The 27,109-nt window shown below is 39.1% G+C and overlaps 1 pseudogene; it reads right to left on the bottom strand.

Moving 5' to 3' along the window:
• Nucleotides 1–1,347: 1,347 nt before the first annotated feature.
• Nucleotides 1,348–27,109, bottom strand: LOC142176590 (uncharacterized; annotated as a pseudogene).

Genomic DNA, 27,109 nt, shown 5'->3' with positions numbered 1-27,109 from the left:
AATACTAGTATAAACTTTTTAACTTACGTAACAAATTAATTAATATATAATGATGTTATCAGATTTGTTTTTGCTGTATTAATATATTTTAAGTTACTGTGGGTGGGTAACATGTCTTTATTTTGAAATTACTAATCTCACTTTTAAATAAAGGTTATTGATTATCACCTTTTATTTAATCTAATAATTTAATGTTTCTACACTATAGATATAAAAATAAACTCGTAAATTAATGTCTTTACAATCTTTTTGGACAATCATTCTCCAATTTTTACTTTCCGTGGAAGCAACCACTAATACTTACATTTCTTTAGACTATCTAGACCACACCTCTTAGGGTGTGGCTCTTTCTCCGACCCTGCGTGAACGCGAGATGCCTTGTGCATCGGGTTGTCAATTCACTAGTATTCTATTACCTTCGGCATCTCCAATGACCCGCCCAAAAGTTATTTGGGTTAAGATGAGTTGTGTTAAGATGGACTAAAATTCGGGTCATAGCCCAACCCGCCAAACTCTTTCTAAGCTTTACTTAATTTGTGTTGTCTTCTTATGAGTTGTATTAAGACTTATTTTCTTTTGTTATGGTTATATATAACATATCAAACAAAAAAATTATTTCTAAGATATTTTGGCAAAGTTACTTATGGATCAATTTGGGCTAAAAATTGGCCTAACTTTTAAATGGGTTGAGATATGCTGGGTCAAAATGGGCTAAATCAATAAATGAGCAAGTCAATAACCAGTCCAACCTTGAGCGGGTTGGGCGGGTCATTTGGGCTTGAGCCAGATTTGACAATCCTAATTTGGTGTAATATTTAGTGTAAGGTTGGAGATGGTCGTAGGGCATCTCCAACCCTTGCACTATTTTTTTACATCAAAATGGTGTAAACACTAAAATGGTACAAATTAACTCCAACCCTTTACACTATTTTTTACACCAAAAAAGAATATCTCTTTTATATTCTTCTCTCTCTTCTATATAATATTTTTTTTTTTTATAAAACAAATCCTTTCTTTTTTCTTTTTCACATATTCATCCCATATAATTCATATTCATTTCTTATATAACCATTTAATTTAAAATTATTTTATACCATAAATTTTTAAATAATATAAATTACAAGCAAATATTATACATTATACATATTAATGGATAGTTCAAATAAAAATAAAATCATTGATAAGATATAATTAAATAAATATTACATTGTGCTAAAATTTAGTTTAATTTTTACATAATATTCAACTTTTAGGATTAGTAAGTTGCTCCCATAAATGCTCTATTAATGCATTACGAAGTGCAAAATGAGCATCTTTGTCCTTAATTTTTTTATGTCAAGCTAAAAATTATTCAAGTTGGTAATTTTCATCTACTACCATTTCTACTGTTGGAGTTGGACCTTCCCAAGCATTTTGAATTAGTGCATTAAGATTACGTTCATACTCAATTATCAGGTTGAGCAGTATAATACATATAGTTAATATATCACATAGCACTTTTTTCAGACTTCTTTTCTCAAAAAACGTGACGGCCCTGCAATAATTGTAAAACGAGATTGTAAAACTCCGAGGGCACGTTCAACATGTTTACGACATGATTCTTGCTTCATTTCATTGTGAAATATCTCTTCTTTTGAGAACGTGGCTCGTAAATAGTTTGCACAATAGTCGACCATTTTGGATATATACTGTCAGCTAAATAATAATCCAAATCATATTCTTTTCCTTGAATAACATAATGGGCGGGAGGAGAAATTCCTTTAGCAAAATTAGAAAATAAATGTGATGAGTCTAAAATATTAATGTTATTATTGGTGCCGAACATACCAAAATATGCATGCCATATCCAAAGGTCATAATCAGGTACAACTTCAAGAATAATTATTGAGGATCCACTACGAAATGTATATTGTCCAATCCATGATGTTGGATAATTTTTCCATCTCTAATACATGCAATCTAGATTACCTACCATTTCTAAAAAATCACGCTGCTCACCGATGTGAAGAATCCTTGCAATATCGTTAGCTGTTGGTGATCTCAAATACTACTCGTCAAAAACCTCTACGATAGCTCGGCAAAATCTCTTCATGCTTTCAATTGCAGCTGGCTCTCTAATTTTCACATATTTGCCAGGGCATCCGCTGGCAAACCGTATGCCAACATTCTAAATACGTTGTAATTTTTTATAAAGTAGATAATCCAAATCTACCCAGCGCATCAGCGCATTATTCGAAGTACGTATCATGAGCTTTAATTGCAATAACAATACAAAGGAACAAATCTCGGAACATCCGATATCGACTACGAAACATACCATCATTAAAACGCGGATTATCTGAAAAATAATCGAGAAATAAATTATTATCAGCAGTTTCACGATCTCGATTGATTACCAAATGATCTAGAACGGAGCCAACTCTGAAAACTTCATTATTTTGATATTCTTGCAAATGCTACAACATATTGTTGTTCATGCGAATATTTTGCAAGATTACTTAATTTTTTTCTGCAATAGTATTATCTAAATCTAAAGATGATGATGATGAAGAGGAATTTTCATCATTATTATTAGATGAATCTCCAGTATAGAAATTCATTTTCAGAAGACAAATAAGAATAATTGATTTGATTTTGAAAAGAATTGGAAATCCTGAGTTATTTTCCTAAATGATGTTCATTTTTATAGATTGAAGAATGTGTAGAGATATTTTATCTAAAGATAAATTTGAGATAAGGATGAAATCCATCCGTACAGTTGATTATGATGAAATCCATCCGACAGTTGAGATAAAGATAAAATCTATCCTATTATTTATCAAGTCAATAATTATGTCTATTTTATCTCTACATATTGAAGAATGTGTAGAGATATTTTTCCTAAAGATAAATTTGAGATAAGGATGAAATCCATCCGACGGTTGAGATTAGGATGAAATTCATCTGACGGTTGAGATCAAGATAAAATCAATCCTATTATTATTCCATCAATAATTGTGTCTATTTTATCTCTACACATTGAAGAATGTGTAAAGATATTTTATCTAAAGATAAATTCGAGATACGGATGAAATCCAGCCGACGGTTGAGATCAAGATAAAATCTATCCTAATATTATCCGGTCAATAATTGTGTCTATTTTATGTCTGCACATTGAAGAATATATAGAAATATTTTACCTAAAGATAAATTTGAGATAAGGATGAAATCCATCCAACGGTTTAGATTAGGATAAAATTCATCCGACGATTGAGATCAAGATAAAATCTATCCTATTATTATTTCATCAATAATTGTGTCCATTTTATCTTTACACATTGAAGAATGTGTAGAGATATTTTACCTAAAGATAAATTTGAGATAAGGATGAAATCCAGCCGACGGTTGAGATTAGGATGAAATCCATCCGATGGTTAAGATCAAGATAAAATCTATCCTAATATTATCCGGTCAATAATTATGTTTATTTTATCTCTATACATTGAAGAATGTGTAGAGATATTCTACCTAAAGATAAATTTGAGATAAGGATGAAATCCCGCCGAAGGTTGAGTTTAAGATGAAATCCATCCAACGGTTGAGATCAAGATGAAATCTAAGTATGTATTAACTCAATTTTTGGCTCTAGTTATATCTATATATATTAAAGTGCAAACATACCCATCCATATGAAGTTGGCATTTGTTTTTCTTTAACCATATAATGCACTTTTCCTCTAATCGCTTGCAAAAAATGTCCACTCGATCTACATGATACTTTATCAATGAAGATCTGCTATTATGCCAATTTTATTTATATGTTTCTCAAGATCCAATAACGGGTGTACATCAATCTAGAGATCATTTTTGAAATCGAGTGGAAGAAGCATATAATAATACAAAAGATGAGTGTTGGGAGTACCATAGCAAAAAATCGGTGCAATCTCGAATTCAAGTTATTGAGAAGGATATAAGAAAATTAAATAGCCATGTACGTCAAGTTAAAAATTTACATCCTAGTGGTACTTCAGATAAAGATATTGCGGGTATTTATTTTGTAATTACTTATACTTTATTTGTATATATTTACTTACAGTTTTCCTTCAATTATTTTTAAAATATTACAGATTAAATAAGCAAAAATTTTACTTATGCAAGATTTGAACTACAAAAAAGGTTTTACATTTGATCATGTGTGGGATATGTTGAAGGATTTTGAGAAGTTTAAAGATGTCGATGCTTGAAGAAAAAAGTTCGAGAGTAAGGCTCTTCTTATATATCATCGGAGTCTGAGACTCCTACTCCTGATTTACCTCTAGTATCATCTCCTAACTTATCATCATTTTCACTAAATTTGAATGAGGATCTTGCAAGTGATTCCATATCATCAGAACGACCTATTTGGGTGAAGAAAATAAAATTGAAGAGAAAAATCGATGAAGGTTTTTCATCGGCTATGAAATGGTCAAATTAGAAAACAATCGGCTTGTTGAGTTGTTGGCAAAGTCAAGTGCAGGCAGACAACGAGATATGGAGATAAAAGATAGAGCTTTGAAATTAAAAGAATTTAAGGAAGAAAATAAAATTTACTGTCGAATTTAGATTTTATTGATGATCCAAATATTCGTGAATTTTATTCAACAAGAACAAAAACGAATAATGGATAAAAGAAGTCAACAATTTCAGTAGTACAGCCACAATAATTTTCTGTCCCATACACTCAATATTTTAATAATATTGGTAGACCTGGAAGTGACCTACCAGAGTACTAATTTATTGTTGTATTTTTTTCATCCCATTATGTTATTTAATGTATTTTCGAATTTAATCTATGCCAATCGCTACTATATTAAACATTTATTTTTATGTTATTTAATGAATATTGTGTTATTTATTAACAACATATTATATTTTAGATTTGCACTTTTTATTTTTTGATGGTTAAATATTTTTATACAATTATAACTTATAGTAAACTTAACGTACAATTTTATATAAAAATAATATATATGAAAATTAATTTATAAAAATTATACACCAAAATTAAGATGTAAAATTTATATTATAAAGATATTACATAAAAAGTATAAGTAATTATAAAATTTATAATATGTTAAATTAAAAGTATTATATAATAAAAGATAATAATAAAATATTGATAAATATTAATGGTGTTGATGAATAGTGTTACGCCAAATTTGGTATAACATTATTCACATACCAAAATGATGTTGGGTTGGAGCACCAAAACACCAAATCTTGGGCCAAAATAGCATTTGATGGTGTTGGGTTGGAGATGAGATATGTGATGGAGCAATTAAAAGTTGTCAGCAATGATCTTCGTTCGCCTTTTCCGTCTTACTATTCAAATCTTTCTTTTTTCATTTTAAAAATCTTTACTGACTTGAGCTACTGAAGAAAGAAACCAGATTCTCAGAATTCAGAAGTCTCTGAAGGGTACAATCAACAATCCTTTTGATCAACAGTGACAGTAAAAAGACGAGTCTTTTGAGCTTATATCTGTCAATTGGGCCGCTCAGACCCCGCCGTCTGACCCATTAAGAGCTCTGACAGACCCGGCCCATTAGGGAGTATAATTATTTTATTTTCAATAGTTAGTTGCTTGGTAATTTTGTCTATTTTCCTTAGTTGATATTTAGTACAAATTTGCACCTCAATTTTAAAGGATATGATCCCCTGTAACCACTTATATTTCGATAAAGAAAATGATTCCACAAAGATTTCTGATGTTTTATTATCGATCCTTGCAAAAATAATCATATAACTAAAGAATATTTGCAATTAATCATATACTAATCTCGTTTCAATATTATTATTAAACAACAATAAATCCAGTGAAGTCTCACAAATGGGGTCTGGGGAGGACAAGATATACGCAGTCTTACCCCTACCCTGGAAGGACAGAGAGGTTGTTTCCGATCAGAGGCGCACCTAGGATTTAAAAGTGGCAGGAGCATTACTATCGAATAAAAATTTGAGCAAATGTTGGAGTCGGAATCGAACCCAAGCAGCACACTCCAGACAACACACTAAGAGTCAAGTCGTGTTCCCCTGTGTTGACCAATGCAACTGCCTAATATTTGAATTTTAGGGTGTCAATCAAAATATATGTATTACTTAAGAAAAATCTATAATTATCTCTAATTATAAAAATAATTTAACTTTAAACTCTTCATTTTACTCATTTTATCCTTAATGAGAAGCTTTTATAACTACAGAAATGTTATGACCCCATAAAACTTTTACTCCTCAAGCTTTTAAGACCACGAGTTTTAAAAGTTTTCTTTTTCTCCTTAAATTCCGTACCGAGTCAAGCTACATCATATAAATTGAAACGGAAGGAGTAGTAACAACAACATTCAATTTTATTATTAAGTCATAGTTAATTGATAGTATAATTTTGATGTAAACATCAGACGTGGCAAGTGTTTCCCCTTTCCGCCGGTGTTGCAAGCTGTGCCAAAGTCCAATTGTGAAGCTATTTTATCCTTAATCAAATACGAAAAGCAAAAAGATATAACTATGAACTATAAAAAAGTTCAGAGGCCAAATTGAAAGTAGGATTTTTCAATGTTGAGCGGTGGGCAGACAACTTAACAAGAAAACAATGGTCCCAACACTTTCTATAAATCACTTTCCAACCATGCGATTACTGAGGAATGCACGGTCTCTGACCATTAGCCCCCACTAACAATGAAGAAACGAATCATCTTACATTGCCATCTGGCTTGGAAAAACAATGCCCTACTATATAGGTCTTTGTCGCCTATATATGTCTGTTGCTCTTGTACTTCGAAATCAATGTCTTTGCCTTTGCCTTCGCTGCGGACAAAAGAAAGGCAGAATAGCCAGTACTTCCTGTTCTACTTTATGTGACATAATATAAATCGGTACATAATTTAAGAAAAAAATAAAAATCTTTAAAAAATTGTGATTTCGAGCATAACAGTATTTGTGTTACTAAAACAATTTCTCATGAAGGGTAAGTATGTAGCATTTTTGACGAACTAATATAAAAATGCCCAGTATTATATAAATTAAAATAAAGGGAGTAACTACTAGTTCGTTTCATTTTAGATGATACTTTCCATTTGATATGTGTTAAAAATAATGATAATTTTTTATATGGGACTGAGTGTTGGCCAATCAAGAACTCCCACGTCAAAAAGATGAAGGTAGCAGAGATGAGGATGTTGAGATGGATGTGCGGGTGTAACGACCCGGCTGGTCGTTTTGAGAGTAATAGCCCAGATCCCCTATTAACTGCTTCCCCCGTATCTTTTTCTGCTTATGTGACTTGCCGAGAGATTTTGCTTTTGGTTTCGGAGTGTTCTGGGACACTTAGTCCCTAAACGGAAGCTTAAGTCTTAGGATTTTGACCGTAGTCGGAACTATGTGAAGACGACTCCGGAATGGAGTTCCGTCAGCTCCGTTGAGTGATTTTGGACTTAGGGGCGTGTCCAAATTATGTTTTGGAGGTCTGTAGCTGATTTAGGCTTGAAATGGCGAAAGTCGAATTTTTAAAAATTTTGACCGGTAGCGGACTTTTTGATATCGGGGTCGGATCCAATTCCGAAAGTTGGGGTAGGTCCGTAATGTTGAATATGACTTATGTGCAAAATTTGAGGTCAATCGGACGTGATTTGATAGGTTTTGACATCTGTTGTGAAAATTTGAAGTTTCAAGTTTTTTTAAGTTTGAATTGGAGGGTGATTCGTGATTTTAGTGTTGTTTGATGCAATTTAAAGGCTCGACTAAGTTCGTATGGTGTTTTAGGACTTGTTGGTATGTTTGGTTGAGGTCCCGGGGGTCTCGAGTGGATTCCGGGTGGTTAACGGACTAGTTTTTGGACTTGAAAGATTGCAGAATTTGTTGGTGTTTCAGTTGCTGGTTTTCTCTTATGCGACCGCATAAGAGGAGACGCGATCGCGTAAGCTTGTTTGGGGCTAGTGGCATTTTACCCTATGCGTTCGCGAGTTAGGGGACGCGATCACGTAAGTTGGTCAGGTTGTGCATCGCGAACACATAGGCTAGGCCGCGCTCGCGAAGAGGAAGTGAAGCAGCAGTGGAGTTCAAGTGTTATACTTCACGGTCGCATGAGGATGGACGCGATCGCGTAGGTATGAGCAATCAGTGGTTCGCGATCGCGTGTTAGATGACGCGTTCGCATAGCATGTTTTGTAAACGGTTGGAATTTTGTTCTACGCGATCGCATGAGATGTTCCGCGATCGCGTAGTGTGAGCACCTGGGCAGAATATAAATTTCAAAAACGAGGGTTAGCCATTTTTATCAAAACTTAAGTTAGAGAGCTCGGATTTGGATGAGATTTTGAGGGATTTTCAGAGACATCGATTGGGTAATAATTCTACACTTGATTTTGGTTATATCTCACTAATCTATCATTAATTTCATTATTTAATTTTGGATTTGGGTTGAAAAATTTGGAAAAAAATGGGAGAAGTTCTTCAACTAAGATTTTGGTTTTTGATTGGGATTTTGACATCGGATTTGGATAATTTTGGTACGAGTGAACTCGTGAGTGAATGTGTGTTCATATTTTATAACTTTTACCCGATTCAGAGACGTGGGCCTGGGTCGACTTTTTGGGGCGATTTTCTAATTTCTTGCTTAAGCCTTGATTTCATTAGTTAGATTAGTTTCTTATAGTTATATTTATGATATGCAAGTGCTTTTGGCTAGATTTGGGCTATTCAGAGTCAGATATTCGTGGAAAAGGCATTGTTATCGAGTGATTGAGCTTGGTTCGAGGTAAGTAACTTGTCTATCCTTGCGCGGGGGAACACCCCTTAGGATTTGGTACTATTTTTATATATGAGCGTCGTGTACGTGAAGTGACGAGTGCGTACACAGGCTATTAATTGTAAAACTCAGTTTTTCACTGAGTAATAATCTGTTTCACTTTAGAGTTATACTAGCATGTGTAATTATCTGGTTTAGCCTAGAATAGCATGTCTACGTATCTTAAATGCTTATCTGAGCTCTGTGCAGCATGCTTAGTGGATTTTCTGCTTCTTCCTTGACTTGTACTTAGTCTAAACTGTAGGATTTCGTATTGTAGCTGTTATTTCCATTATTTGTGCTGTGTATTTACTTTGGGACTACAGAACGGTATTTCATGAGATCCCCCTGCATATTTACTTTGGGACTACGGAATGGTATTCCGGGAGATCCCCTTACACATTTACGCTTGGGACTACGAGACGGTGTCTCGGGAGATCCCCTGTTGTTATTTCTGTGTACTGTACTTATTATCCTTCTGGTTAAATTTTAGTCTTTTATTTTACTGCAATATTTTTGTTCCGTCGTATTTTATATTTAAATACCAGTAGGGCCCTGACCTGACCTTGTCACTACTCAACCGAGGTTAGGGTTGGCACTTACTGGGTACCGTTTTGGTGTACTCATGCTACTCTTCTGCACATGTTTTCGTGTGCAGATCCAAGTACTTTCTACCAGCCTCGCTTTTAGTTGCACATTTGCTGCTGTTCCGGAGACTGCAAGGTACATCTGCCCGCAGACCTCGGAGTCCCCTTCTATCCCTTCTTATGTTGTTCCACTTTTACTTCTTCTAGTATTGATGTAAAGAACAGTTAGACAAATCTTAGAAGCTTGTGACTTACGGTGTTCCGGGTTTTGGGAGACTTTGTGTATATTCGAGAGTGGTTATTGTATATGCCGAGCGACACTTATATCAGTGGTTAAATTATCTGTTACAGATAGTTGTTAAATTTATGTTTTCATTTTATTATTCTGCAATGTTAGGCTTACCTAATTATAGAGACTAGGTGCCGTCACGACATTCACGGAGGGAGGATTTGGGTCGTGACAAGTTGGTATTAGGGCTCTAGGTTCATAGGTGTCGTGAGTCACAAGCAGGTTTAGTAGAGTCTCGTGGATCGGTATGGAGATGTCTGTACTTATCTTCGGGAGGCTATGGAACTGTTAGAAAATTTTCACTTCTTTTGATTCCTTGTTATGCGAAACTGTTGACTTCGAAATTCTAAACTTCTGTCTTCTATTCTCTCACAGATGGTGAGGACACGTACAACCGGATAAGATGACCAGGCACCCGCGCCCCTGCTAGAGCCGCCAGAGGACGGGGCTGGGGTAGAGGATGAGGACATCCACGTGGTGCAGTCAGAGCACCTGCATAAGCTGTCAAAGAGGAGCCACCAGTAGCTCCAGTCGGATCGCAGGCACCTGAGATGCCTACTACTACTGCACCAGCTCTTTAGGAGACCCTTGCATAGTTCATGATCATGTTCAGCACTCTAGCTCAGGTAGGGTTGATTCCCCTTGCTCCTGCCACATCTCAGGCCGGGGGAGGAGCACAGACTCCCGCTGCCCGTACCCCAGAGCAGCGGGTTCAGGTCGATCAGATTCCAGAGGTTATACCGGTGCCACATGTAGCCCATTTCAGCCTGAAGGTAGGGCAGTAGTTTTTAAGGAGGATCAGCGTAGGCTCGAGAGGTACAAGAAGTACCACCCTCCTACTTTCAGTGGCCTAGCATTAGAGGATGCTCATGGATTTCTTGAGGAGTGCCATCGTATCCTCCATACTATGGGCGTAGCGGAGTCGAGTGGGATTTCTTTCACTGCGTTTCAGCTTAAAGGAGCAACCAATTAGGAAGATATTTATGGTTTCATCTCATTTGAACATTTTATCAAACACTAGGTGTGCAAATTTGGCTACAAGGTTCTTCTACAAGATTTCCTTCATTTCACAACCCAATCTTTACTTATTTTAGCTCAATAATCTTCCTACAAACCTTATTGGTACAAGCATGTATACTTAACACTCTTACACCCAAAAATCATACTCCCAATCACCCATCTTTTATCCAAAACACGAAATTGAAGACTAGGGGTTTGAATCTTACCTCTTGAGTGAAGATCTTGTGAGATTTCCTTGTTGGATTTCTGTCACGCCCCAAACTCAGGGAGCGCGACCGACGCTCAACCGAGAGAACCCGGCCGAGCAAGCCTATTAGATTTCCTTCTACCCAAACTCATCCATGAATAAAGAGGAGATGTACTCCATTAATCATTCACTGAAAAGATTTTATTAACAACTTCCTTTTTCATTCTCATTAGCAGCTTCATTCATAATTTCCAAAATATTACGAGTTTATAGAATTAATGAAAAACATGATTTCCAAATACCAACATTTCTAGTTCAATTCCCAACTTCAACCACAACCCACAACCTGTCTATGGAGCCTTTAAATACAATAGAAGAGTAATATGGAAATGCCAGCAACAAGGCCCCGACTATACCTTAAACCACAGTACATGAGAAACAAAAGATACATGACCCCGAAATGAAGTGGGGCTTACCAAATCAGCTGAAAAGAGTGCACTGCTATCACTGATCAATGCTGCTTGCCGTAGAACCACCTGCATCCATTAAAGATGCAGCTCCCCCGACAAAAGGGACGTTAGTACTGTCGAATAGCACTAGTATGCATAGCTAAAAGTCCTCTTTCAAAATAGAATGCCCATATAAGAAAAGGCGACACATGAAAACAGCAAGTCATAATCAACAATATCCAAATGTTCAGTTAAACATAATAATTTTCAAAATACAAACTTCATATACAATTTTTGTTGGGAGATCATTAGCACTGATATACCACCATCTTTGTTAGCACGGAGTCCGATCATGCCCGTTCGGCTAGGCCATCTCCCTACGAACAATGTGGTTTGACATGTGATGCGAAAGAAAGTTGTTACCAAGAGTAGTACCACCATATGCGCAATATGGCATCTGATCTCCACCCGATTAGCTAGGCCGCCTTCCCTCATATGCCATGCGGGTTGACTTTTTCAATCCACAAAGGTTCCAGTTTCATCCCAATTAAGAGAAATAATATCACAATTTTCCAAAGGTTCCAATTTCATCCCAAATAAGGGAAATAATTACAATCCACCCCTACACCGGCACGTGTAGTTTTAAGTGTGGGCCTTATGACCCACCCTTCCTCGGTTTTGCTAATGATGCTCCAAAAAATAGTTTTGATTTGATTTGCAAACAAAAATATTATAAATATAATTGTACTCACCTCAACATCTTTCACCTTGTATAAATTCTCATTAGTATTCCCAGTCATTCACAACGACAATATTTCCTTTATTCCTGGCACGATGGCCGTATTTCATATTTCACACTTTCACCTCTTTCAATTTCAAAGATCACCATCAAGTATCAACATATAGGATATTTCAGAAATCATATACTTCAAATCCATTTGAAATGGAAACTTCAAACACAAATGGTTTCTTCCCAAAGAATGAGGCATACCATCCAACAATAGAAACATACATGAAAATCATAAATAATCAATACACCATTTATTCTTACAATGCTCTTCCCTAGCAATGACAATGTACCGGTTCAACACATGAGTATATAGAACTCGAATCACGCTAGATATATTTATAAAGCAAAGCATTAGTTAAAGCAACCACTAATGTGCATGAATTGAGTACAAAAGATTTTAGGTAATTCTATCTTCGAAGTCATTTTTAAACAATTGAGTCGAGCCTCATTTCATATTTTTTATCACATCTTCTCAAATCATTTGCACTACTAGACACAATCATAACTTAAATTCTTGGCACGTTGGCCACACTCTATATCCCCAATTAACTTATTTCACTTCCAACCATCTTTATAGATTATCAACAATAAGGCATTTCCAAATCAAGACTTTAGGTACACATATGAGCAATTAAGAGTCTTAAGAATATTGAGATTTTCTCACACAATTTGGCATACTATCTTTCATTGAAACACGACTCAAAGCCATAACCTTTTAATACGCAACCCATACTTTGAAACTTACGGAAACATTATGGAATTCAATTCTAAGAGAGAAAGTTTAGCCAGCATACCTCAATCGAGCTTCCTTAACTCTAGAATGATCTGAAATTCTTAGCAATCCAGATCTATTTTGAGACATAACAAAATTGAACCATAATTAGGAAGATATTCATGGTCTCAGTTCATTTGAGCAATTTATCAGACACTAGGTGTGCAAATTTAACCACAAGTTTCTTCTACAAGATTTCCTTCATTCCACAACCCAACCCTTACTTATTTCAGCTCAACAATCTTCCCACAATTCTTATTGGTACATGCATGTATAAATAATAATCTCATACCCATGAATCATACTCCTAATCAACCAGCTTCTACCCAAATTCGAAACTGAAAACTAGGGTATGGAACCTTACCTCTTAGATGAAGAACTTGTGGGTTTTCCTTGTTAATCTTCCAAGATTTGAGCAAGACTTGATGAATAATTAGCCTAGGGTTTCCTCTCTCTCTAAAACACTCTCCCTTCTCTCTAAAACATCAGAATATTTGCTCAAAAATGACCCTTTACGTGTATTTAACGAAGTAGGGTCGGGTTGTAAGAACCCAAAAATAGAGCTCTAGAATAGGTTCTGCGGTCACATATGCGGCCGCATAATGGATATGCGGACCGCATATCGGTCGCATAATTACAGACCAAAACGATCAAAAATCTTTCCGTGTATGCGATCACTATGCGGTCCGCATAACTGTTATGCGATCGCATAATGCACCGCATAATAGTTATGCGGTCGCATAGTCGACCGCATAATTACCCCCAGACTGGCCCTTCTCCTGCTCACTTTTGCGGCCATTATGCAGCCTGCAGAGTGATTCTGCGGTCGCATAATGAATCGCAGAAATGCATTTTTCTGCCAAAAAATTTCCTTTACTTTCCGATGCATTGTTCAACCTAAAATATCCGAACCTTCAATTCACTTGCAAAATTTACGGGGCTTTACACTGAAATACTTCAAAATTTTCCGGGGTGTTACAGTCTCGAGAGACTGGCTCTTATTCTAGTTCTCGTGCCCCAGCTGCAGTTCGACATGGTAGGGGCTATGTGAGTCGCCCTGTTTATTCAGCTCTTCCAGCCGCCAGTGGTATTCCGGCTCCTCCTAGGCCCCATGAGCCTTATTATGCACCGCCAGTATCTAGTGTGCCTCCTACACGGGGTGCTTTCAGTGGTCAATCCAGTAGACTTGGCTCGAGCCAGCCAAAGCAGCCACACCCTCTGAGAGCTTGTTTTGAGTGTGGTGACACTCGCCATATAGTGAGGGACTGCCCCAGGCTTAGGAGGGGTGCACCTCCACAGACTTCTCAGGCACTGCATGCTCTACCAGGTCCTCAGGCTATGGTTACAGCACCAGTCACTACTCCACCAGCTCAGCCAGCTCGAGGTGGAGGTCGGGGAAGTAGAGGTCGCCCTAGAGGGGGAGGCCAAGCCAGATACTATGCCCTTCCTGCTGGTACAGAGGAAGTTGCTCCCGACTCTATCATTATAGGTATTGTTCTGGTCTGTCATAGAGATGCGTCAGTTTTATTTGATCCAGGCTCCACTTATTCCTTTGTGTCATCTTATTTTGCTGTGTATTTGGGCGTATTCCGTGATTCTATGAGTTCTCCTATTTATGTGTCTACACCTGTGGGAGATTCTATTGTTGTTGACCGTGTGTATCGGTCGTGTTTGGTTGTTATTAGCGGTTTTGAGACCAGAGCTGATTTATTATTGCTCAGTATGGTAGATTTTGATATTATATTGGGCATGGACAGGTTGTTGCCCCATTATGCTATTCTTGATTGTCACGCCAAGACCGTGACGCTGGCTATGCCAGGCTTACCGTGGTTAGAGTGGAGGGGTACTTTAGATTACACTCCTAGTAGAGTTATTTCATTTCTTAAAGCTTAACGAATGGTTGAGAAGGGGTGTGACGCGTATCTAGCTTATGTGAGAGATGTCAGTATTGATACCCCTACAGTTGAGTCAGTCCCAGTAGTGAGGGATTTCCCTAATGTATTTCAAGTTGATCTTCCAGGCATGCCGCCCGACAAAGATATTGACTTTGGTATTGATTTGTTTCCGGGCACTCAGCCTATCTCTATTCCTCTATATCGTATGGCGCCTCCTGAGTTGAAGGAGTTGAAGGAACAATTATAGGAATTGCTTTATAAGGGCTTCATTAAGCCCAGTGTGTCACCTTGGGGTGCTCGTGTCTTGTTTGTGAAGAAAAATCATGGTTCTATGCGTATGTGCATTGATTATCGCCAGTTGAACAAAGTTACAGTGAAGAACAGGTATCCTTTGCCTCGTATTGATGACTTATTTGATTAGTTACAAGTTGCTAGAGTATTTTCCAAGATTGAGTTGCATTCAGTTTATCATCAGTTGAAGATTCGGGAGCCAGATATCCCGAAGATTGCTTTCAGGACTCGGTATGGTCATTACGAGTTCCTTGTGATGTCATTTGGGCTAACCAATTGCCCAGCAGTATTTATGCATTTGATGCATAATGTATTTCGACCCTATCTTCACTCTTTCATCATTGTGTTTATTGATAACATTCTGGTATACTCCCGGAGTTGGGAGGATCATGAGCAGCACCTGAGGACTGTACTTCAGACCTTGAGAGAAAAGAAGTTATATGCAAAGTTCTCAAAATGTGAGTTCTGGTTAGATTTCGTGGCATTTTTGGGTCACGTAGTGTCGAGTGAGGGGATCAAAGTGGATCCAAAGAAGGTGGAAGCAGTGCAAAGTTGTCCCAGACCGTCCTCAGTTATGGAGATCCGGAGTTTTCTTGGTTTGGCGGGGTATTACCGTCGATTTGTTGAGGGATTCTCATGTATTGCAACACCTATGACCAGGCTAAACCAAAAGGGTGCTCAATTTAGGTGGACAGAGGAGTGTGAGGAGAGCTTTCAAAAGCTCAAGACAACTTTGACTACATCCCCAGTATTGGTATTGCCTACAGGTTCGGTGTCTTATACTATATGTTGTGATGCATTTCACATTGGTCTCAGCGCGGTGTTGATGCAGGACCGTAGGGTGATTGCCTACGTATCCAGACAACTGAAGGTGCATCAAAAGAACTATCCTATCCACGATCTTGAGTTAGCATCTATTGTTCATGCCTTGAAGATTTGGATTCACTATTGGTACGGTGTCCCTTGTGAGATCTACATTGATCACCGGAGTTTGTAGCATCTGTTCAAGTAGAAGGATCACAACTTGTGTCAGTAGAGGTGGTTAGAGCTGCTTAAATATTATGATTTAATTATTCTGTACTATCCCGGGAAGGCCAATTTGGTGGCCGATGCCTTTGGTCGCATGGAGGAGAGTTTGGGGAGCTTAGCATACTTGCCAGCAGCAGAGAGGCCCTTGGCATTGGATGTTCAGGCATTGGCCAACCAGTTTGTTAGATTAGATATTTCTGAGCCGAGTCGAATTTTGGCTTGTGTGGTCTCCTAGTCTTCTCTTTATGATCGTATCAGGGAGCGTCAATATGATGACCCCCATCTGCTTGTCCTTAAGGACACGGTTCAGCACAGTGATACTAAGGAGGTCACTATTGGGATGATGGGGCATTGAGGATGCAGGGCAGGCTATGTGTGCCCAATGTAGATGGATTGCGTGAGTTGATTCTTTAGGAGGCTCATAGTTTGCGGTATTCCATTCATCCAGGCATCGCAAAGATGTATCAGGACTTGAGGAAACATTATTGGTGGAGGAGAATGAAGAAGGACATAGTGGAATATGTAGCCCGGTGTCTAAATTTACAGCATGTGAAGTATGAGCATCAATGACCGGGTAGATTGCTTCAGAAGTTAAGAGATTCTGGAGTAGAAATGGGAGCAGATCACTATGGATTTTGTTTTTAGACTCCCACGGACTCAGCGGAAGTTTGATGCAGTTTGGGTGATTGTGGACAGGCTGACCAAGTCAACTCATTTCATTCCTATGATGACTACTTATTCTTTCAAGCAGCTGGCTCGAGTTTATATCCACGAGATTGTCAGGTTTCATGCCGTGCCGGTATCTTTCATCTCTGACCAGGGTACGCAGTTTACATCACGGTTCTGGAGGGCCGTACAACATGAGTTAGGTACTCGGGTTGAGTTGAGCACAACATTTCACCCTCAGACGGACGGACAATCCGAGCGCACTATTCAGATACTAGAGGATATGCTCCGTGCGTGTGTGATGGAGTTTGGAGGTGTTACAACCCAAATTCGCGTACCTTAGATCACGCCGTAAGTTAGTCGACGTAAATCCAAGAAGAGATTATCTTTGAGATGATAAGAAGTTAATCCTATTGGTCTTAAACGATACAAGGGTGTATAAGAGTGGTTAACAAGTATTAAAAGTTAAACGAATCAAGGATGTTGTAACCCGTATTTTCGGGTAACACTAGAGGTGATTAATTGTCCCAAGAGGTCATGTTTTAATGTATTTGAATCATATAATATCCGTATCATAAGTCTTGAAGTCAAGCGAGTTATGAAACAAAGTCGATAAAAGTTGTCGCAACTTACGTTTATAATTTTACTTAAACTTTAGGTCAAATGTTACTACATTTTTCTCCCAATATACTTGGAATTATGGGGTGATCTACCTATCCAATTGAATATCTATGAGTCTAGTTTCCAACTCATTAAACCTTTCATCAATACGATCTCGGAATAGAGAGATATTTGCGTTTTTGTGATAGTGCGCCAAGCAGCTCTCTATGGGGCCCACATAGGCGGTTTAAGACATATGGATATATATAAGATACCTCAACCCCGTTTTAAGTCATTATTTTTCAGTATATTCAGACCTTAGAACCCTAAAAACACTCTCTCAAGGTTCTCTCATGATCCAAGACCCAAACAAAGGACAAACAACACAAATCAAGTGTCGGGAATCCCGTGGCGCTAGTAAGTTTCTTGTTCTTCTTGTTGTTGCTGATTTTTGTGTTGTTCCAGCTCGTGTGGGAGGTTGTTTTAAGTGTTTTATGTTCTGTAAATACTCCTTCAAGTTTTTAATATCAACCCTAGGTGATTTCAAGTCTTCTAAAGTAATTCTAGTGCCGAAAAACCCGAATTGATTGCTAGTTTCGCTTCCTTGTTCTTGTGGCAGAATTGGAGAGACATTTCGTGGAAAATTAAGGTCAAATTGGAGTTTTTATTTCTGTTTAAAGGTAAGGAACCTCTTACTCTATATATATATTTAAGATTATCCAAGTTGCGGCTAAGTCGTTGAAGCTAGAACTTGTGAAATATATATCGAAAGGCTTGGTAGTAATGTTGTTGGTTGGTGGACTGTTTTGTGAGGCTCAATATGATTATTAATGATGTTGTTTGGGCTGTTTGGTGATTGTATTGACTTGTGTGAAGTCATATAAATAGGGGAGGTGTTGTCCGTTTCATCGTAAAATAGGTTGTGGTCGATACATAATAGTTACGACGCTTAAACGATAATGATAGTGTCATTTCTCTTATTGTAGACTAAGGAGTCGTGACATTTGCATAGCTTGAGGTTGGGCAGTATATACAAGGTATGTGAGGATATCCCCTTCATTCTTTTGCACGACTCCGAATGTACATAATGTTATGAACGAGCTCCCAAAGATACTCTACTCTTAGAAGCTAGCAGTACTTACATTGCTGCCCTTCTTATGAAACGATTGATATTGATGTTACTTCTCTTATTCTTATATTATCAATGTTGTTGGTAGTTCCTGATTCTTATAAGATTCTTGATGAAGATTTAATCCTAATAACGTGTACGAAGGATACCGACCTTACGTCACTCCGAAAGGTTCAAAATGTGATTCCAATGAGTCCAGCATGCATCATATATATGTATCTATTTTACTCTACCGAGCCGCGCTATAGTCAGCCGGGTATGGCACCTATTGTGCAACCACTGATCAGTTGGGTTTTATCGAGCTCCACGTGGCCGGGTACGATTCTACCGAGCCCTATGATGGCCGGGTACATTTTACCGAGCCTATTATGGCCGGGTACGATATGATGATGGTGATGCCCACAAAGGCGTATGTTTTAAAAGTTTATGTATATATATGTATGTATCATGTGTTTCATGTCAGTAGCCCTCAGAGGTACCCAGATGTCACAGGTTGTATATTCCCTATCCCTGTTTACATTACTGTTCTTACTTATGCTTTCCTGCCTTACATACTCAGTACTTTATTCGTACTGACGTCCCTTTTATTTGTGGACGCTGCATGTCGTGCTGCAGGTCCTGATAGACGGGTAGACGCAGCTCCCCCACCACAGTAGGCTGTCCAGTTCATCGGTTATTGGCGAGATCCCTTCTCCGGACTTGCCGTGGTCTTGGTATGCATTTTTGTTATAGACATTATGGGTATGTCGGGGCCCTGTTCCGGCAATGTTGTAGAACTTATGTTCCTTTAGAGGCTCATAGACAGGTGTCGACTCATGGTAGCTCGTACCTTATATATAGTTTCTTGACAGTCTTTTCGTCCCATGTTATGTATGTTCATGACATTATCTTTCATTGTTGGATATTCATGATCCATGTCTACCATTTATATTGATCTTGTCGGCCCTTAAAGATAATAAGGAAGGTTAGATAAAATGTACGTTGGTGCTCGGCAAGTATGGCCCGGGTGCTAGTCATGACCCTCCAGTTGGGTTGTGACAAACTTGGTATCAGAGCAAGTCTGTCCTAGGGGTTATCTATGAGCCGTGTCTAGTAGAGTTTTGATTATGGATGTGTAGCACGCCACATTTATAATCAGGAGGCTACGTGACATCTAGGGTTGTTACCTTCTTCCTGAATCTAGATCGTGCGTAGAGTTGAGTCGTAAGTGTTCATATCTAATATTCACCTTGTTTTCTTTTAGCGATGCCTTCGACTAGGAAGCAAGCGATTAGTAAACGGCTTGATACAGCTGTGGGAGAGGGTAACATTCAGGTGCCTCCAGCCATAACAGGCCAAAGTGAGCCTCAGAGTGAGATGCCGTCTGATACCTCTCTGTCTCCTCCAGAGGATATTAGGAGGCACCCAGTACATCCAGTTCCTCCGTCTGGCACTACAGACCACGATATGCGCAGTGCGGTGCAGTTGTTGACTAGCTTGGTAGCTGCTCAGGCTCAGAGGCAGAATACTGGTGCTGCTGATAAATCGGTTAGTGCGAGAGTTCGTGATTTTATTAATCTAGACCCTCTAGTGTTTACCGGATCAAACCCCAAGGAGGACCCGCAAACATTTATTGATCAGGTTCATTGTACATTGCAGGTTATGCATGCTAGTGATACGGAGGCAGTAGAGTTGGCTTCATATCGGTTACGGGATTTAGCGATTTTATGGTATGATAGTTGGGAGAGATCTAGGGGTCCGAACGCTCCTCCAGCCGTGTGGAAGGAATTTTCTGAGGCCTTTCTTCGTCACTACTTGCTAGCTGAGATACGACGAGCTAGAGCTGATAAGTTCTTGAACCTTCGACAGGGTAATATGAGTGTACGGGAGTATAGTATACAATTTGATTCTTTAGCAAGGTATACTCCCCATATGGTGGCCGAGATGAGTGATAGGGTGCACCTGTTCGTGAACGGGTTGGGACCACATATGATAAATGAGTGCACAACAGCCTCCTTGGTAGAGGGCATGGATATTTCCCGTATTCAGGCTTATGCCTAGACCCTTCAGGATCATAAGTTATATTCTAAGCTCTCTAAATGTGAATTCTTGCTGAACTCAGTAGCATTCCTTGGCCATATGATATCTGATGAGGGTATTAGTGTCGACACTTAGAAGATCAATGCACTGAAGAATTGGCCGAGACCTACAACACCGTCAGAAGTCCGCAGCTTCCTGGGGCTAGCAGGATATTATAGGCGGTTTGTAGAAGGGTTTTCCTCTATATCAGCACCATTGACTAAGTTAACATAGAAAACTACCAAGTTCTAGTGGTTTGATGCTTGTGAACATAGTTTTCAGGAGCTAAAGAATCGATTGACATCCGCGCCAGTGCTCACTCTCCCAGAAGGAACATAAGGTTATGTGGTATATTGTGATGCCTCAGGTATAGGTTTGGGGTGCGTATTGATGCAACGTGGGAAGGTGATTGCTTATGCATCAAGACAATTAAAGAAGCATGAAAAGAATTACCCGACTCATGATTTGGAATTGGGTACAGTAATATATGCTTTGAAGATATGGCGACACTACTTATACGGCGTCCATGTTGACATCTATACAGATCACAAGAGTTTACAATACATATTCAAGAAGAAGGAGTTGAATTTGAGGTAGCGTAGGAGGCTTGAATTACTAAAAAACTACGACGTCGAGATATTGTACCATCCCGGTAAAGCCAATGTTGTGGAAGACGCTCTAAGCCGTAAGTCAATGGGAAGCTTAATACATATTGAGGCAGGTAGACAAGGGTTGACCAAAGAGCTTCATCAGCTGGCCAATATGAGAATCAGATTGTTGGACTCTGATGACGGAGGTGTTACTGTACAGAATACAGCAGAATCATCTTTGGTAGCCGAGGTAAAAGCACGGCAATATGAAGATCCTACCTTAGTAAGATTGAGAGAGGGAATTCAGCAGTGTAAGATTACAGCTTTCAAGATCAGAGGAGATGGGACACTGAGATACCAGGGCCGATTATGTGTGCCTAGTGTGGCAGGGTTGCGAGAGAAGATTATGATTGAGATTCATCAGTCCCGATATTCTATCCATCCCAGCTCGACAAAGATGTATCATGACGTTAAGGAGCAGTATTTGTGGGATAACATGAAGGAGTCTATTGCAGAATTTGTAGCTCAGTGTCCTAATTGTCAACAAGTAAAGATCGAGCATCAGAAACCCAGTGGATTGATTCAGAATATAGAGATTCTGACCTGGAAATGGGAGGTGATTAATATGGACTTCATTATTGGATTACCTCGCTCTTATCATAAGTTTGACTCCATCTGGGTGATAGTTCATCGACTTACAAAATCTGCCCATTTTCTGCCAGTTAAGACAACTTACACGGTTGAAGATTATGCGAAGTTGTATATCAAGGAGATTGTTAGGCTTCATGGTGTGCCGGTATCTATTATATCAGACCGAGGAGCTCAATTTACGGCTAAATTTTGGAGGTCTTTTCAGAAGGGTTTAGGCACACAAGTAAATCTCAGCACTGCATTCCATCCGCAGACTGACGGACAGGCTGAACGTACCATTCAGACGCTTGAAGATATGCTACGAGCATATGTTCTATATTTCAAGGGGAATTGGGATGACCATCTGGCACTTATAGAATTCGCCTACAATAATAGCTACCATTCTAGTATTAAAATGGCCCCGTATGAGGCACTGTACGTGAGGAGATGTAGATCACCAGTTGTTTGGTTCGAAGTCAGTGAGACAGAATTATATGGGCAAGATTTGATTCACCAAGCCATTGAGAAGGTGAAAGTGATACAAGAGCGACTGAGGACGGCATAAAGCAGGCAAAAGTCTTATTTCGATGTCCGACGTCGTGATCTGGAATTTGAGGTTGGTGATTGGGTTTTCCTGAAGATCTCGCCGATGAAGGGTGTTATGCGTTTTGGGAAGAAGGGTAAGTTGAGTCCGCGGTATATTGGGCCGTACAAAATTCTTCGACGAATTGGACAGGTTGCTTATGAGTTAGAATTGCCATCCGAATTGGAATTTGTACACCCGGTATTCCATGTATCTATGTTGAGGAAATGTATTGGAGACCCTTCTCGGGTCGTCCCTATCAAAGATGTACAAGTTACAGAGGATCTATCATATGATGAAGTGCCAGTGGCTATATTAGATCGACAAGTCCGCTGAGAATAAAGGATGTAGCTTCCGTCAAAGTATTATGGAGGAACAAGAATATAGAAGAAATGACATGGGAAGCAGAAGAGGAGATGAAGTCTAAATACCCTTACCTATTCCAGAGTGAAGATAACGAGGATGCCGGGGGAAATAAGGACGCATTATAAGGTGGAACGGCTCTATGAGGTAAGCAATAGCTTGTGAATACTTTTTTTTAATACAAAATGGTGATATGCAGATAATGTACATATCCATAATGCTTTGTATAGTCTTGTAAGGCCATAGGTTGGGTTTAACTACTTGCAAGTTTGGCTAGTGTCCATTTTATAGGGGAAGCTCAGCCGGAAATTTCCGTCGGAATCCACGATGAGTTAGACACCCCATAAACCCTTACATTCGAGGACGAATGTTCCTAAGGGGGAGAGGGTGTTACAACCCAAATTCGTGTACCTTAGATCACGCCGTAAGTTAGTCAACGTAAATCCAAGAAGAGATTATCTTTTAGATGATAAGAAGTTAATCCTATTGGTCTTAAACGATACAATGGTGTATAAGAGTGGTTAACAAGTATTAGAAGTTAAACGAATCAAGGATGTTGTAACCCGTATTTTCGGGTAACACTGGAGGTGATTAATTTTCCCAAGAGGTCATGTTTTAATGTATTTGAATCATATAATATCCGTATCATAAGTCTTGAAGTCAAGCGAGTTATGAAACAAAGTCGATAAAAGTTGTCGCAACTTACGTTTATAATTTTACTTAAACTTTAGGTCAAATGTTACTACATGTTTCTCCCAATATACTTGGAATTATGGGGTGATCTACCTATCTAATTGAATATCTATGAGTCTAATTTCCAACGCATTAAACCGTTCATCGATACGATCTCGGAATAGAGAGATATTCACATTTTCGTGACAGTGCACCAAGCAGCTCTCTATGGGGCCCACATAGGCGGTTTAAGACATATGGATATATATAAGATACCTCAACCCCGTTTTAAGTCATTATTTTTCAGTATATTCAGACCTTAGAACCCTAAAAACACTCTCTCAAGGTTCTCTCATGATCCAAGACCCAAACAAAGGGCAAACAACACAAATCAAGTGTCGGGAATCCCGTGGCGCTAGTAAGTTTCTTGTTCTTCTTGTTGTTGCTGATTTTTGTGTTGTTCCAGCTCGTGTGGGAGGTTGTTTTAAGTGTTTTATGTTCTGTAAATATTCCTTCAAGTTTTTAATATCAACCCTAGGTGATTTCAAGTCTTCTAAAGTAATTCTAGTGCCGAAGATACTCTACTCTTAGAAGCTAGCAGTACTTACATTGCTGCCCTTCTTATGAAACGATTGATATTGATGTTACTTATCTTATTCTTATATTATCAATGTTGTTTGTAGTTCCTGATTTTTATAAGATTCTTGATGAAGATTTAATCCTAATAACGTGTACGAAGGATACCGACCTTACGTCACTCCGAAAGGTTCAAAATGTGATTCCAATGAGTCCAGCATGCATCATATATATATGTATCTATTTTACTCTACCGAGCCATGCTATAGTCGGCCGGGTATGGCACCTATTGTGCAACCACTGATCAGTTGGGTTTTACCGAGCTCCACGTGGCCGGGTACGATTTTACCGAGCCCTATGATGGTCGGGTACGTTTTACCGAGCCTATTACGGCGGGGTACGATATGATGATGGTGATGCCCACAAAGGCATATGTTTTAAAAGTTTATGTATATATATGTATATATCATGTGTTTCATGTCAGTAGCCCTCAGAGGTACCCAGATTTCACAGGTTGTATATTCCCTATCCCTGTTTACATTACTGTTCTTACTTATGCTTTCCTGCCTTACATACTCAGTACTTTATTCGTACTGACGTCCCTTTTATTTGTGGATGCTGCATGTCGGGTTGTAGGTCCTGATAGACGGGTAGACGTAGCTCCCCCACCAAAGTAGGCTGTCCAGTTCAGCGGTTATTGGCGAGATCCCTTCTCCGGACTTGCCGTGGTCTTGGTATGCCTTTTTTTATAGACATTATGGGTATGTCGGGGCCCTGTTCCGGCAATGTTGTAGAACTTATGTTCCTTTAGAGGCTCATAGACAGGTGTCGACTCATGGTAGCTCGTACCTTATATATAGTTTCTTGACAGTCTTGTCATCCCATGTTATGTATGTTCATGACATTATCTTTCATTGTTGGATGTTCATGATCCATATCTACCATTTATATTGATCTTGTCGGCCCTTAAAGATAATAAGGAAGGTTAGATAAAATGTACGTTGGTGCTCGGCAAGTATGGCCTAAGTGCTAGTCATAACTCTCTAGTTGGGTCGTGACAGGAGGTTCTTGGGATCAGTTCTTGCCACTTGCGGAGTTTGCCTATAATAACAGTTATCAGTCCAACATTCAGATGGCACTGTATGAGGCTCTGTATGGTAGGCGATGTCGGTCTCTAGTGGGTTGGTTCGAGCCGGGCAAGGCTAGATTATTGGGTACAGACTTGGTTCAGGATTCCTTGGAAAAGGTTAAGGTGATTTAGGATAGACTTCGCACAGCCAAGTCTAGACAGAAGAGTTATGCTGATCGGAAGGTTCGCGATGTGGCATTCATGGTTGGAGAGCGGGTCTTGCTCCAGGTTTTGCCTATGAATGGCGTTATGAGGTTCGAAAATAAGGGAAAGTTGAGCCCACGGTTCATTGGTCTATTTGAGGTGTTGCGGCGAGTTGGGGAGGTTCCTTATGAGCTTGCCTTACCTCCCAGTCTAGCAGGAGTTCATCCAGTATTCCACATTTCTATGCTCTGGAAGTATCACGGTGATCCATATCACGTGTTGGATTTCAGCTTAGTCCAGTTAGACAAGGATCTATCTTATGATGAGGAGCCATTGGCTATTTTGGACAGGCAGGTTCGAAAGTTGAGGCCAAAGAACATTGCTTCAGTGAAGGTTCAATGGAGGGGTCAGCCGGTAGAGGAGGCGACTTGGGAGACCGAGCACGATAAGCGCAGCTGTTATCCTCATCTTTTCACCACTCCAGGTATGTCCCTATGCTCGTTCAAGGACGAACGATTATTTTAAGAGGGGGAGGATGTAACGACCCGGCCGGTCATTTTGAGAGTAATAGCCCCGATCCACTATTAACTGCTTCCCCCGTATCTTTTTCTGCTTATGTGACTTGCCGGGAGGTTTTGCTTTTGGTTTCGGAGTATTATGGGACTCTTAGTCCCTAAACGAAAGCTTAAGTCTTAGGATTTTGACCGTAGTCGGAACCGTGTGAAGATAACTACGAAATGGAGTTCCGTCGGTTCTGTTAGCTCCGTTGGGTGATTTTGTACTTAGGGGCATGTTCAGATTGTGTTTTGGAGGTCTGTAGCTGATTTAGGCATGAAATGGCTAAAGTTAAATTTTTGGAAATTTTGACCGGTAGTGGACTTTTTGATATCGGGGTCGGATTCCGATTCCGGAAGTTGAGGTAGGTCCGTAATGTTGAATATGACTTGGGTGCAAAATTTGGGGTCGCTTGGTATTCTCATATTTTTGGTACAGCATTATAAGTGGCGAGCTCAATAAACCTCGATCAGTATGTCTTCCCTGTTGTATATATATATAGTATAGAGCCATACCAGCACCTTGTACGCACTCGCACCCAGAAGTTTTTGTACCTTGCCTACATGCTCATTTGCCTTACACTTGTGACTTTTCTTCAACACATGTAAATTGAAGTGTATCTATTATTCCATTAGCGTGCACACCTGGGGCCATAATAGAGCATCACTAGCATATTTATGAGATACTAGTGGTCTTAGTTGTCGCGCAATCTCCAGCTGTGTGTCTTCTTTTGATATGGCATGTATAGAGTACACTGACCAATTGGTTAGGTGTATGCCTTGGTCGTATCCTTTGGGACTTACATACCAATTTGCTTCATCTTCTTGCCATATCATGCTTGTGCACACTAGTGATTTCCTTTCCTAGGAGTGAGCATAAATTGCTAGCACCACCCAAAGAAGTTTGATCACATGATGAGGCGTGGTTATCGTAATTTTTTCTGCAAAATAGAACTCGAAGTTAGTCAAAAACCAGTTTACTATGATCTCCTCCTTAAGGACTTGATTAGAGCATTGCCTATGATCTCCTTTCTTTCTACTGCTTTCCTTTTTCATCACCCCTAATTCTTGGCAACCTTCACCCTCAAATATGGACATTGTGATTTATCAGAATTTACAATCCTTCGACCTTGTAAATCTAGCTGTGAAAATCCATGAGCTTCGATATTCCCATTGTCCATAGCATAGTTAGCTAGGTGATCTGCTAAGCTATTGCCCTCCCTCAAGATATGGGAAATTATAACATTTGACCCTTCAATAATATTTTCGATCTCCTCCACATATTCAGCTACATTCCAGGGGGGCAT

This window comes from Nicotiana tabacum, chromosome 22 (assembly GCF_000715075.1).
Source record: "Nicotiana tabacum cultivar K326 chromosome 22, ASM71507v2, whole genome shotgun sequence".
Taxonomy (NCBI): Eukaryota; Viridiplantae; Streptophyta; class Magnoliopsida; order Solanales; family Solanaceae; genus Nicotiana; species Nicotiana tabacum.
This window is presented reverse-complemented; position numbering and strand designations above follow the sequence as displayed.